At 41.8% G+C, this 14,689-nt stretch overlaps 1 protein-coding gene across 1 annotated transcript in view; it reads left to right on the top strand.

Moving 5' to 3' along the window:
- Positions 1–317: 317 nt before the first annotated feature.
- LOC132821511 (protein FAM131A-like) overlaps positions 318–14,689 on the top strand; it is a 51,626-nt gene continuing 37,254 nt past the window's right edge. Inside the window, exons 1-2 of the mRNA XM_060834114.1 lie at positions 318–341; positions 4,684–4,823. The gene's annotated coding sequence lies outside the window, so the exon portion shown is untranslated. The remainder of the gene's footprint in view (positions 342–4,683; positions 4,824–14,689) is intronic.

The following is a 14,689-nucleotide window of genomic DNA, read 5'->3' on the forward strand; positions in this document are numbered from 1 at the left end:
GAGAGAGCTCCCCAGCACCACCGCCCATGAAAGATCACACTGGCAGCCTCGGCTGATTCAAGAGTTCGCCGCACCGCTACGTAAAGTGGCGTTTGGTACGTGTTCGGGCCGATTGTACAAGAGCCAGAACAGACCCAACAGGAGGCGATTGCACCCTCCGTTCATTGCCACTCTTTCAGACCCCGACGCTGCGCATTCATTGCCGGGAAAGCGTTGTGTTCTGATCCAGCGAGTTTCAATTTCCATGAGGTACTGTGGAAATGTTTCCAGTCTGGAACAAGGGTTAATTTTTCACCTAAAAGCGCCGATTATGGGGTGTATAGGCTCCAAAACAACTATTGGTAAGCTTTGCTTTCTTATTGTGGCCAAGAGCAGGGTGTACTCCTGATGCAGTAAATCATGAGCCAAGGGCTGTAGGCAGCTGCTCCTCGGTTGGGGAAGAGCAGCTGCAGTCTAGGGTTAAGCGGATGGCTCTGCACGGTTTAATGTTCACTGACACGATTGGACATGAGGCTGGCTTCTAGAAGCAGTATGTTGTTGTTTGGTCTATATCTTGTTAAACAACCGCTCACCGTGAACTGCATGAACCCGCGCATTTTAAGTGGACCCTCTTGAAGTCTGGCTTTGTACGGAATCAATTGGCACGCAAGCCAAATTTCCATGAGCAGGGAACCTTCCCCATTCTCTCAGAGCCTGCGAGTTATCCCCTGCCCTCCTGCAACACTGGCGATGGGCTCAGAGTTGCTTTAATTTTAATCAGCACCTCTGAAACAATTTGTCTCAAATCAACCGTTTGCAATCTTCCATTTCTCTGCTTGACCTGAGCTCGGCGGTAGCAATGTCCAAATCCGAGGGCGCCCATATTTCAGCATCGGACTGACCACATGGACAGCGAGGGCAAGGCGGGTCTTTGACTTTGTTTACCGAAGCTGGGGTTGAAGAAGCGGCGGGATGTCTATCGTCTGAAATACTTGGGCGCGAATCGTAGATTGAGAGTCTGGATGGAAACACGCTGGTGAAAATGAGCGAGAGAAAGGCAGCAGACTCTGCCAACGGAACGGAGTGAAAAAGCCCGTCTCATTTAAATGTTTAAATATCACTGGCAGTTTCAAAGAAGCATGTCACATTACAGGGTGAGATCATCTTACCCGATCGAGTGTACTTCACATCCCAGCAGTGTTTACACTTGCTTTCTCAAGAAAGGTGCGAGCTAGTAGTAAGATTGTCTGTCTGCACGATGCTGTGCAATATTGTGATCTGAAGTCAACCCTGGCGGCTGCGGCTAATTTGAGAGGAAATTAGGTGGCCTTGAGGAAATTAGGTGCGGCGGACAAATGAACTTTATCGAACCATTGGTTCCCGGGACTGAACTAGGAATAGCAGGTCAGCCAACCGTGGAGAGAATTGGCGACGGCTACAGCCAGCGACATGTTTCCTTTGGGCGTGGCACATCTTGAAGCGGCTTCACATCTTCCATGGCCGGCACATCTCCCAGTGCCCATACCCCCTCCCACACACACACACACAGCCGCTGATTGGAGAATGATCCAATACAGGCCCGCATCTCTCAGCTTTGGCCCAAGCTGACGTTCCGACAAAGGCTAGGTGGAGAATCCCTACGGCGTGGAAGCAGGCCCTTCGGCCCATTGAGTCCAGACCGACCCTCTGAAGAACATCTCATCCAGAACCCCCTCCCCCGAGGAAACTCCGCACAGTCACCCAAGGCAGGGATTGAAGCCGGGTGCCTGGCACTGAGAGGCAGCTTAGCTAACCATGAGCTACCCAGATGTGGAGCCAAACAAATCCAAATCAATGAAGCCTTGATCAACACATGATAACATATTCTGCCATCGGGAGATGTCTTCACACTAGCTCCGAGTTGTCTAGACTCCTCTTCCTGGCTTGTTCCATTGCTATTACTAGAATAAATGGCGTTTCTATTTTGTTTTCTTCAAATGTTGTTTCTCACGCATTTAGACCAAGTTAGCACAATTTTGATGTAGCTATGTGAAAACAATCTAGATTTTTCATTGCCCAGCCTGTGAGATGTTTGCTGTGGGTTACTAACACAGATTAGGCAGTAAATTACTGAGCTTTAAGTGTTGTAGATTTTCCTCACGGTCTGTACGGATAATTCCAGTTTAATCTCAGAATACAGTGGGCAGTAAGAAGCGGCCATTTTCTCTCCAGGGAGCGTTAAGAATTGACATCCATAAAGAGTACGGTTGCCATGAAAACTGCTCACACATAGTTACACCGGAGGCACTCGATCGCCCTTTGTTAGATGGATAAGATCCTCAGGGAATACTTTGGATGCGTCGCTTCGTGTTTGTGTGTGTGTGTGGGGGGGGGGGGTTCTCATTTGTCTAATTCTGAGAATTGCAGGTTTATTAAGATTGCAGCCAGGAGACGTTGTTATTGAAGTTCCTACTTTTAATGAAAATATGTCACTTATGGAACTGCAATCATTTCATTGATAGGATTGAAGAGCCTTCAGACAGCCCAGCGGTGCCGAAAGGACAGCAAATGCTTGACTTTTCCAGATCAACTCATATTCAGTGACCGGAACAAAGCTGTGTGTGTGGAAGTGGGTGTGTGCAAGTTAATTTTTCTTGCATCGGTAAATGCCCACGTATAGCTGTTATATTCATAGCTTCTCTGTATTTTCCCGCCTCCTTTTTGTGTATGAATAAACCTCAGTTGGTCTTACAGCTGTATGGACTGAAATGGAAATGCTCGCCTTGAGGAGTCGCCTGCTCGCTCACCACTCTCACCTGAACTTCCATCTGCGTGCAGCCAGTGTGTGTAGTGTTGAGGTCTGGGGAGGCAGGCAGTATCATACAGGCCTTTGAGGGACTATGCTGACTTCGGAAAGTGGAAGAATACTTGTTGGTCTGCTTGTATAATTGCATTGTTGTAGTGACAGGTACAGGAAAGATTTGCTGAAATGACGTGATTGTAAAGGAAAGCATGGTAATAACGCGGAAATATTTGCACGTTGTTAGTCAGTAAGAGGAAGAACGGCTGAACATGGTATTACCCATTGCCGAACTACACCCAAAGGTGCTTTTTCTGTTTAACTTTCCGGGGATACGCTTCAACTAGATACAAAGCTCGGACTAGTAGCCAGATAGAAGCACTATTTGCTCTACTAATCAGTTAGGAGTCTTTCAGAAATAAGAAAAGTTCAAGCATGGGAGAAAGCAGTGGATCATTCTGAAATTCTCCCATTTTGGGGTTTAGTTGTATCGGAGCAGTTGCATTATGTGTCTGTGTTGACACATCAGCCATTCTGACAGAAGAAGCTTCTTCAGGACATCTGTTTCAAAGTTGTTTTTCACTAAATCCCTTCAATGTGGGTTGGCCCTACTTTCCTGATCTACTTTGAGAAGATGACCTGCCTGTAACTCGCGCAGATAAAGAACGGGCGAGTACTTCCACTGACAAGTAACAAAACGCAGAAAATTCATTTCAATCGATCTGTCTTTCCCAGTGTAATTATGGCGTTGGCATAATCTTTTATTGTCATCGCTCAGGTCAGTCCATTCAATGACAAACATGGGCCTGGTTGTGTTTGACTTCTAGAGTATGTTATTTCTATACGGACTGTAATCTGGCGTGGTCGTTTACAAGCGCAAGGTGGTAAGGTAAAGTGCAGCTGGGCAGAAATTATCTTCATTACGGACAATGCTCCCTCCACATCTTTCACTGGCACATTTCTAATTAGAAATGGCGGGGTATGGTGTTTGGAGCTGACAAACAATCGATATCTGATTTCTACCTTTACACAGGTTAGAGAAAAAAAACACTTCGGAGGTTTTAGCGACAGCCTGATTTGTTTAGGTTTGCAAAGTTCCAAACGTACATCTAATAACAAAGACAGTGTTTATTCGACCATGTTAATTGTCTCACATGACGAGATGAGCAGGAACAATGCAGTTATTCTTGCTATTTTAGAAACAGGAAAAACAAACCTCAGGCCAGGGGTGTGTTGGAGGAGAGCTGACGGCCCGAGATTAATTATTAAACATTACCTGCGTAACTCCAGCCATGGTCAATGTGCTCAAAGTGTTGTTTCCAGCCCATTGTGTGGACCCGATGGAAATTTCAATGAGACGTTGCTCTGAGTATCCAGAGCCTGCGTGTTGAGATTGCTTGCTGTGCACCTTGCTTCCTTTAAACACTGCCTGTGTGGCAGTTGCAAATAAAATTGCAAATCGATTGGTTTCCTTGGCAACCTGCATTGCCGTGTTCCAGCATTGTGCTAATCTGCCCTGAATCTCAGCACGCTATTGTGTTTTGGAGAGAGCAAGTCAGCAGGGCTGTTTAGACCGGCGTACATAAGGCACAAGAAGATGCTGCGATATCCACCACTGTTTTACAAACACATTGATACAAACACATCGAATTAATTTGCAGGATACAGGGACTGGAACAACAAGGCAGTGCTTCTTTCTTAAGTTTGTTTTGAAAACACGTATGTATTTAATCTGTTAAAACTTCGAATTTGGAACTTGCTTGGTATTAATCATGGCATGTGGCTTTAATGTTATGTCAAATTCGGAAGATTAGGGGACCCCCCCACCACCATCCCGAAACAACTAGTTGTATATTTCACCTTTGCTAAACACCGATTTTCTCAGTATCCTGGATGAATGTAGTGTTGCATTCTGTCTTCCACAGTGGCAGTAGATACTACCTTACGTGTGGAGTGGAAGGAAGTGAAGTCAGCGGCAGCTCTCTTGCCATTGGGAAACACTACGACTTCTCTAGTACGAAGGCTAGCACACCAGACATCAGTAGAGAGCCCGGAAACTGCTGAGGTGCTGCTTTTTTTTCTTTTGGGGTGTAATGCTAGAGCAAAAGAAGTAACAATAAAGCCATGATTGCAATACAGCGGTACAGATTTTAAATTTTTGCCTGACAAATCATAATCTATCTATCGTCTCTATTGTGGGGGAACCGGAGGAATCAGATGCTTAAATCATTTGAAAAGTTTTTGGAAAGCTTAATTTAAATGTTAAAAATCTAAATAATTGACATGAATCTTTTAACTAAAAGAGATTTCCTTTTGAAGTATTTTCTAGTTTGACTTTTCTGTTAGGATGCATGGGCTGGCAATTGAACGATAAAATGGATGGTCGTGGATTTTAGTTTTGGAATGGAAGACCATCTTTTCAGAATTTTCTATTTATTAATTTAAAGGCATCTCTTTGGATATCAGCAGCCAATCATTATGAGCGTATTTTGAAATACTGAGCCAGTCTGACTAAACTTTTACCTTGTATAGTGAAAAATGTACACACTGTGTCAAACACAATAATATGTAAAAAGTTTGGCAACAGGATTTCTCATACAGTTTTACTAGTTGATTCAGATTATGGCTAATTGAATAACTGGAGATAAATGAACATACTTATCACAATGTTACTAATAAACCTAATTTTCTAAAGCTAATATACACATAGTTTGTGAGTTTTATCCATTTAAAAAAATTCTGTTCTAGAGGTGTCTAAATTTGAGTTTAACTATTGTTCTATGATTTCAATATTTAGATCTAGAAATGCAAATTCATATGACTAACATCTAACAGATGCGCTGATAATAATCAACATAATAACCTATTATGCAAACTCCCAACATCTCACTCATATGTTCCATTAAGGCTAATTCTTGTTGCCATCCTGTACCTCAGCATTGTTTTTTGTTGAATCAATGTATAATTGATCTTATTCTAAGAGAGCAAACCCAGAACATTTTGTTTTTTTTTGTTTTTCTGTGTAACCTATTATTTACTGTGACACTTCTTTTGTGAATAGAAAAGCCTTCCTGTGTCCTTAGAACTTCAGAGAGCACCTCAGCTAACTTCGGTAATTATTTCAGTTCCAGGGAGCTGATCTTAATATAGTTTCTATTTATCTTTCCATTTTATAAGTCCAATAGAAATCTATAAAAAAGAGACAATTTTCAGCAGGGATTCTTGATTCCTTTGGTAACATCTTCGAGTAAAAAATGAGGTCTGCAGATGCTGGAGATCACAGCTGCAAATGTGTTGCTGGTCAAAGCACAGCAGGCCAGGCAGCATCTCAGGAATAGAGAATTCGACGTTTCGAGCATAAGCCCTTCATCAGGAATAAAATACTGCTTTGAAGTTACTTTTCATTCTCTCTTAATGCAGTTACTAATCTGAATTTTTTTTTTACGAGTACATTCTCAACAATTCTTGAAATTCCCAACAAAATTAAGAATTTTATGTCTGTATTGATTGAAGAATTCCTTGAAAAGGGAGCACATTCTCATTTTCGGGTTTCATCGTTGGCAGACAAGGCAGTTCGAGGCACCATCAAACCAATCTTAACAATGGCTCAGAAATTGTAGTGGCAAGCGGACAAATGACACCTGTTTTAATGTGCTTGAGGCCTTAAGACATAGGAGCAAAAGCAGGCCATTCAATCCATTGAGCTTGTTCTGCCTTTCAATTGATATTTTGGTTGATCTGATAATCTTCAACCCACTTTCTTGCAATATCGCCATATTCCTGATTTTTTTTGACTGATGAAAAATCTGTTTTCCTCAGTCTTGAGTATTCTTTCTGATCCAGCTTTGACAGCTCTTTGTGGCAAAGGATTCTACAGATTCACTGTCCTCTGAGAGAATAAATTTCTCCTCATTTCCATCTTAAATTTGCAACCCCTACTTAATGATATTTTGCAGGGCTGGTTGCTACAAGTGCAGGATGGCAATAGTATAGTATCTGGGATCCGGGAAAGCAAATTTATTTCCATAATCAACAAGAATGAAGGATTATGAAATTAACAGCATAAGGTCTGAACAAGAAAGTGTGAGAATGGTAAATTCAAAGGTACATGGAGAAAAACAAGTGGTTGAATTAAAAGATAACAGAAGAGGCAGAAATGTTTTTTTTAAAAGAATTAATAATAAAAATTCTAGCAACAATTAAAACCAGAAAGCAAAAGACTCTGCATATGTAATAGTTCATTTTCAGTGCTCAAAGAGTTGATCTGCAGGAATTAACACGCATCGCATTATTAAACTTGTACCTGAAATAAACTTGGCATAAAAATTAAAGGAATTCCATAATATTCAATGCATTTGATTGGAGACTTGGCAGGGTGATGATTTTTCTTGTGAAACAAAAGGCACAGCCAGAATAGCTGTGCCATTTGAACCTCAAATACGGAGAGCACAATAACTTTGGAGTTAAAGTTGCTATTCTTGACTCATTGTATTTTAGCCCCTCTTCATAAAGCTACTTGAACTGCTGAGTCAAAATGTGACAATTATCAACTTCCTATACCAACTCCAGTGGCTGCATTCACCAAAATTGTTGATTTTTATGCAAAGATAACTTGAGTTAATGTTCTTTTTCACTCTTTGCAAATAAATTTGTGGACTGAATTGACTTCCCATTATAGAATTAGACAAAGTGTCATTCCATTGTGATTATAAAATGAGTTGGAAATATGTTCCATTGGTTTATCTCCCCAAGAAGTGATGGTGAGAAATGAACCCCCCTTAGAGTAGTTTCTTCTATCTAATGAGCTTTTTTTGTTTAGTTAGAATCAATTGAGCTGAATGAAGAAATGTTTCTTCTTACAATATTAATATATTTAATTTCTTTATTGTATTTCATGACCAGTTAGCAAACTTTAACATTAGAGACGATATGGAATGGTGGGAAAGTGGAAATACTTAACTTTTTTAAATTAACAATATCTAATAAGTCACAGCAAATAAAATATGATAAAGGCAATGAGCTGGAAATCTACATAGCAGTAATGTTTTAGTATTTATTGTTTTACGTTTTAAAATTTTATCCATGCAATAATACATAACATCATTGGTGTAACTTTGCAGAGTGTGAGGTGATGAGTTTAAAATTGCTCAAGGCGTAAAAATTCCTTGGAAATGATAGAACTGTAAGAAAGGGTAAATATCTCATATTTCAGCTGGCCAATTTAAAAAGACACAATATAACAAAGAAAATCATGGAACCTTTCTCATTGTATTGGACCGTGATATTAACATATCTGCATTACGTGGCTCCTATAAAAATCTGTCTGAGATTTAGAAATATCTTGAAAGCTTAGGGGAGTTGGGAGTCATGTGGAAAACAGATCCTTTGGGACTGAAAAGATGATTCTTGCAAATGAGCAGCAGAATAAACAAGCACAGAATGTGTTTAAATGTTGGTGGATTGCATGCAGATGTTAGATTGCAGCACCTTTTAGATTTTTAAAAATAAATTTGTTATCTCTGTAAAATTCAGCTATATTAGAACCAATTATCATGAGTGTCTACGGAAAGGAATACATTTTGAACGCATCGCTTTTAATATTCTAAGTGCAGCTTTGATTTAGAAAATCTATAAATTGGATCTATTTTTATATGTAGTCAAGAAATTATTTGTTAGATAACTTGGGGAACAATAATGAAGAAATAAAAATTAAACAGCAATGGAAAAAGTGTTGAATGCATCATTCAGCTAGCTCAGTAATTTACCATTAAGATATTTCCTCCTCTGAAGTCTGATCACTGTTTGCTTATGATTCGACAGGTCTGGTCCCTTGCACAGATGTTGAACTGAAACACTGGACATTTGTAGCCTGTTTGATCATGATCCCTTATTAGGGTTGAAATCAGATATGTTCCATTCCCCCCCCCCTCACCTGATATACTTGTGTACCATTTCCATAAATAGTCACCGAATACCTTTATTTTAACACATTGTTCTTATCTCTGGTCCGAATCAGGAACAAGAAATTCTGATTTAGGATTGCACCAGTTGTCTCTAGCTAAGATCAACTAATTTAGCAGGCTGAGATCTGTGTTATTCAGTTTCATACTGTATTGTACATTTACCCATTAGTTTTGTTCTGAGTTGACAAGATTGTAGCATTTTCTCTATGCAGTAGAAGAAGTGTTCTGCTATTCATTGCTTAGCCAGTGGGTGGCTCCTTAAACAACAATTTATAGAACATCGCAACTGCAATATATATTACAATAATGCTGGATTATGTCTTATAACATTAGGATTTAGACAAGGTGCTTTTCAAACAGTGCTCGTCTCTTCCCATTCAGTTTTACATTTCAAGAAAGAAGCCAGGGCTAATAAGTAGATGCAATACACAATTAGATGTCTGACTGGTAAGACCAGAAGACAAGAAAATATAGGAGCAGATTTAGGCCATTTGACCCATAGAGTCTGCTCCATCATTTGATCATGGCTGATATGTTTCTCAATCCCATTCTCCCATCTTTTCCCCCTTCCCACTGCCTTTAAACCCCTTACTATTCAAGAGCCTATGTACCTGTCTTAAATACACTCCATGAGTCGGGCTCCACAGCTTTCTATGGCAATGAGTTTCACAGATTAGCCACTCTCTGGCTGAAGAGGTTTCTCCTCATCTCAGTTCTAAAGAGTCTCCCTTCACTCTGAAGCTATGCCCTTGAGTGATAGTCTCTCCTAGTATTGGAAACACCTCCTTCACATTCACTCTAACCAGGGACTTCAGTGTTCCATAAGTTTCACTGAGATTCTTCCTCATTCTTCTAAACTCCATTGAGTACTGTCCTAGAGTCCTGAACTGCTCCTCATAGGACAAGCTCTTCATCCCTGAGATCATTCTTGTAAACCTCTCCTGCACTCCCTCCAAGGCCAGCTCATCCTTCCTTAGATACAGGACCCAAAACCGCTCGCAGTATTCTAAATGTCATCTGACAAGAGCCTTACACAGCCTCAGCAGTGCATTTCTGCCCTTGCATTCTTGTGCTTGCAAAATGAATGTTAACATTCATTTGCCTTCCTAACTGCCACCTGAACTCGTATTTTAAATCTTAAAGCAATCCTGAACTGGGACTTCTAATGCTTCAGATTTCTGAAGCCTTTCCTTGGTTAGAAAATAGACTATGCCTCTATTCTTCCTACCAAACTGCATAACCTGACACTTTCCCTGATCTTCCATTTCTTTGCCATCTCCGAGTCTGTCCAAGCCCTCCTGCAGCCTCCCCACTTCCAAAACACAACCTGCCCTTCCCCTATCTTTGTGTCATCTGAAAACTCATCAGTGAGGCTCCCAGTTTCTTTGATCAGATCATTAGTCTTTATCATGAATGGTCCTAACACTGATCACTGTGAACTCCACTTGCCACCAAGTGCCATCCTGACAAAGACCCCTTTATTTTAGATCAGAGTGGTGCTGGAAAAGCACAGCAAATCAGACAGCATCCGAGGAGCTGGATGTTTTGGGCAAAAACCCTTCCATTAGGAATACTCTATTCCTGATGAAGGGCTTTTGCCCGATATGTTGATTTTCCTGCTCCTCGGATGCTGCCTGCCCTGCTGTGCTTTTCCAGCACTACTCCGATCTAAACTCTGGTTTCCAGCATCTGCAGTCATCACGTTTGACTAAAGAACCTTTATCCCCATTACTTGCCTTTTGCCAGGCAGCCAATCCTCCATCCATGCTAGTATCTTGCTCCTACCACCATGGGCCCTTATCTTATTTAGCAGTCTCCTGTGTGGCACCTTGCCAAAAGCCATCTAGAAATCCAAATAGAGACATAGAGATATACAGCGTGGAAACGACCCTTTGGTCCAACCTGTCCATGCTGACCAGATATCCCAACCCAATCTAGTCCAACCTGCCAGCACCCAGCCCATATCCCTCCAAACCCTTCCTATTCATATTCCCAACCAGATGCCTTTTAAATGTTGCAATCGTACTAGCCTCCACTACTTCCTCTGGCAGCTCATTCGAAACATGTACCTGTGCGTGAAACAGTTTCCCCTTAGGTCTCTTTTATATCTTTCCTCATTCACCCTAAACCTACGCCCTCTCATTTTGGACTCCTCCACCCCTTAGGAAGTGACTTTGTCTGTTTATCCTATCCACGCCCCTCATGTTATTATCAACCTCTGTAAGGTAACCTCTCAGCCTCCGGTGCTCCAGGGAAAACAGCCACACCCTGTTCAACCTCCTTCTAGCTCAAATCCTCCAACCCTGGCAACATCCTTGTCAATCTTTTCTGAACCCTTTCAACTTTCACAATATCCTTCCGACAGGAAGGAGACCAGAATTGCACACAATATTCCAAAAGTGGCCTAACAAATGTCTTGTACAGCCACAACATGACCTCCCGACTCCTGTACTCAATACTCTGACCATAAAGGAAAGCATACCAAATGCCTTCTTCACTATCCTATGTATCTGCAATTCCACTTTCAATGAACTATGAACCTGTACCCCAAGGTCTCTTTGTTCAGCAGTACTCCCTAGGACCTTAGTGTATAAGTCTTGCTAAGATTTGCTTACCCAAAATGCAGCACCTCACTTTTATCTAAATTAAACTCCATCTGCTACTTCTCAGCGCATTGGCCCATCTGATCAAGATTCCATCGTAATCTGAGGTAACCTTCTTCCTGTCCACTACACCTCCAATTTTGGTGTAACCTGCAAACTTACTAACTATACCTCTTATGCTCACATCCAAAGCATTTATATAAATGATGAAAAATAGTGGACCCAGCACGGATCCTTGTGGCACTCCACTGGTCACAGGCCTCCAGTCTGAAACCCTCTGTGTTCTACCTTTGAACCAGTTTTGTATCCAAGTGGCTAGTTCTCCCAGTATTCGATGAGATCTAACCTTGCTTACCAGTCTCCCATAGGGAACCTTGTCAAACGCCTTACTAACATCCATATAGATCACGTCCACAGTTCTGCCATCATCAATCCTCTTTGTTACTTTTTCAAATAACTCAATCAAGTTTGTGAAACATAATGTCCCATGCACAAAGCCATGTTCACTCTCCCTTATTGGACCTTGCCTTTCCAAATACATGTGCATCCTCAGGATTCCCTCCAACAACTTGCCCACCACTGTCGTCAAGCTCCATAGTTCCCTGGCTTGTCCTTACCACCTTTCTTAAACAGTGGCACCACGTTAGCCAACCTCCTGTCTTCCAGCACCTCATCTGTGACTATCAATGATACAAATATCGCAACAATGGGCCCAGCAATCACTTCCCTAGCTTCTCACAGAATTCTAGGGTACACTTGATCAGGTCCTGGGGATTTATCCACTTTTATGCATTTCAAGCACTTACTCCTCTGTAATATGGACATTTTTCAAGATGTCACCATCTATTTCCTCAAATTCTATATCTTCTATGTCCTTTTCCACAGTAAACACTGATGCAAAATACTTGTTTAGTATCTCCCCCCATCTCCAGTGGCTCCACACAAAGGCCGCCTTGCTGATCTTTGAGAGGCCCTATTCTCTCCCTAGTGACCCTTTTGTCCTTAATGTATTTGTAAAAACTCTTTGGATTCTCTTAAACTCTATTTGCCAAAGCTATCTCATGTCCCCTTTTTGCCCTGCTAATTTCCCTCTTAAGTATACTCCTACTGCCTTTATACTCTTCTAAGGATTAATTTAGAATCATAGAATCATAGAGTCATAGAGAGTACAGCATGGAAACAGACATTGAACATAAAACATAGAACGTTACAGCGCAGTACAGGCCCTTCGGCACTTGATGTTGCGCTGCCCTGACATACTAATCTGAAGCCCATCCCACCTACACTGTTCCATGTACGTCCATATGCCTGTCCAATGACGACTTAAATGCACATAAACTTGGCGAATCTACTACCAATGCAGGCAAAGCATTCCGTACCCTTACTACTCTCTGAGTAAAGAAACCACGTCTGACATCTGTCTTATACCTATCTCCCCTCATTTTAAAGTTGTGTCCCGTCATGTTTGTCATTCCCATACTTGGAAAAAAGCCCTCCCTGTCAACCCTGTCTAACCCTCTGATTATCTTGTAAGTCTCTATTAAGTCACCTCTCAACCTTCTTCTCTCCAACGAGAACAGCCTCAAGCTTTTTCTCGTAAGACATTCCTTCTATACTGGGCAACATCCTAGTAAATCTCCTCTGCACACTTTCCAAAGTTTCCACATCCTTCTTATAATGCGATGACCAGAACTGTAGACAATACTCAGAGCTTTGTACAGCTGCAGCATAACCTCTTGGTTCCGGAACTCAATCCCTCTATTAATAAAGGCCAAAACACTGTATGCCTTCTTAACAATCCTGTCAATCTGGGTGGCAACGTTCAGGGATCTGTGTACATGAACACCGAGATCTCTCTGCTCATCTGCACTCCCAAGAATCTTACCATTAGTCCAGTACTTTGCATTCTGATTACTCTGTTCAAAGTTCATCACCTCACACTTGTCCACATTAAACTCCATTTGCCACTTCTCAGCCCAGCTCTGCATCCTATCTATGTCCCTCTGCAGCTTACTACATCCTTCGTCACTATCCACAACTCCACCGACCTTAGTGTCATCTGCAAATTTACTAAGCCACTCTTCTACGCCCTCATCCAGGTCATTTATAAAAATGACGAACAGCAGTGGACCCAACACCGACCTTTGCGGTATGCCGCTAGTAACTGGACACCAGGATGAACATGTTCCATCAACTACAACCCTCTGTTTTCTTTAGCAAGCTAATTACTGATCCAAACTGCTCTGTCTCCCACAGTTCCATTCTTCCGCATTTTGTATAATAGCCTACTGTGGGGACCTTATCGAATGCCTTGCTGAAATCCATGTACACCACATCAATTGGTTTACTCTCCTCTACCTGTTTGGTCACTTTGTCAAAAAACTCAATAAGATTCGTTAGGCACGACCTAGCCTTCACAAAACCGTGCTGACTGTCCCTGATCAGATTATTCTTTTCTAGATGGTTATAAATCCTATCTCTTATAACCTTTTCCAACACTTTACCAACAACTGAAGTGAGACTCACTGGTCTGTAATTACCAGGGTTGTCTCTACTACCCTTTTTGAACAAGGGAACCACATTTGCTATCCTCCAGTCCTCAGGCACTATGCTTGTCGACAATGATGATTTGAAGATCAATGCCAAAGGCTCGGCAATCTCTTCCCTTGCTTCCTAGAGGATCCTAGGATAAATCCCATCCGGCCCACGGAACTTGTCTATTTTCACACTCGGCAGTATTTCTAATACCTCTTCCTTGTGAACCTCAATCTGTTCTAGTCTAGATGCAAGTATGTCTGTATCTTCCTCACCAACATTTTCATTTTCTATAGTGAACACTGGCGAAAAATATTTATTTAGTGCTTCCCTATCTCCTCTGACTCCACACACAACTTCCCACTATTATCCTTGATTGGTCCTAATTTAACACTCATCATTCTTTTATTCCTGACATCTGCAAATGTGTTGCTGGTCAAAGCACAGCAGGTTAGGCAGCATCTCAGGAATAGAGAATTCGACGTTTCGAGCATAAGCCCTGATGAAGGGCTTATGCTCGAAACGTCGAATTCTCTATTCCTGAGATGCTGCCTAACCTGCTGTGCTTTGACCAGCAACACATTTGCAGCTGTGATCTCCAGCATCTGCAGACCTCATTTTTTACTCGAAGATTTATTCCTGACATACCTATGGAAAGCCTTAGGGTTAACCCTGATCCTATCGTCAACCCTTCGGTCCAACCCGTCCATGCCGACCAGACATCCCAACTCAATCTAGTCCCACCTGCCAGCACCCGGCCCATATCCCCCCAAACCCTTCCTATTCATGTACCCATCCAAATGCCTCTTAAATGTTGCAATTGTACCAGC

Source organism: Hemiscyllium ocellatum, chromosome 13, assembly GCF_020745735.1.
Source record: "Hemiscyllium ocellatum isolate sHemOce1 chromosome 13, sHemOce1.pat.X.cur, whole genome shotgun sequence".
Lineage (NCBI taxonomy): Eukaryota > Metazoa > Chordata > Chondrichthyes > Orectolobiformes > Hemiscylliidae > Hemiscyllium > Hemiscyllium ocellatum.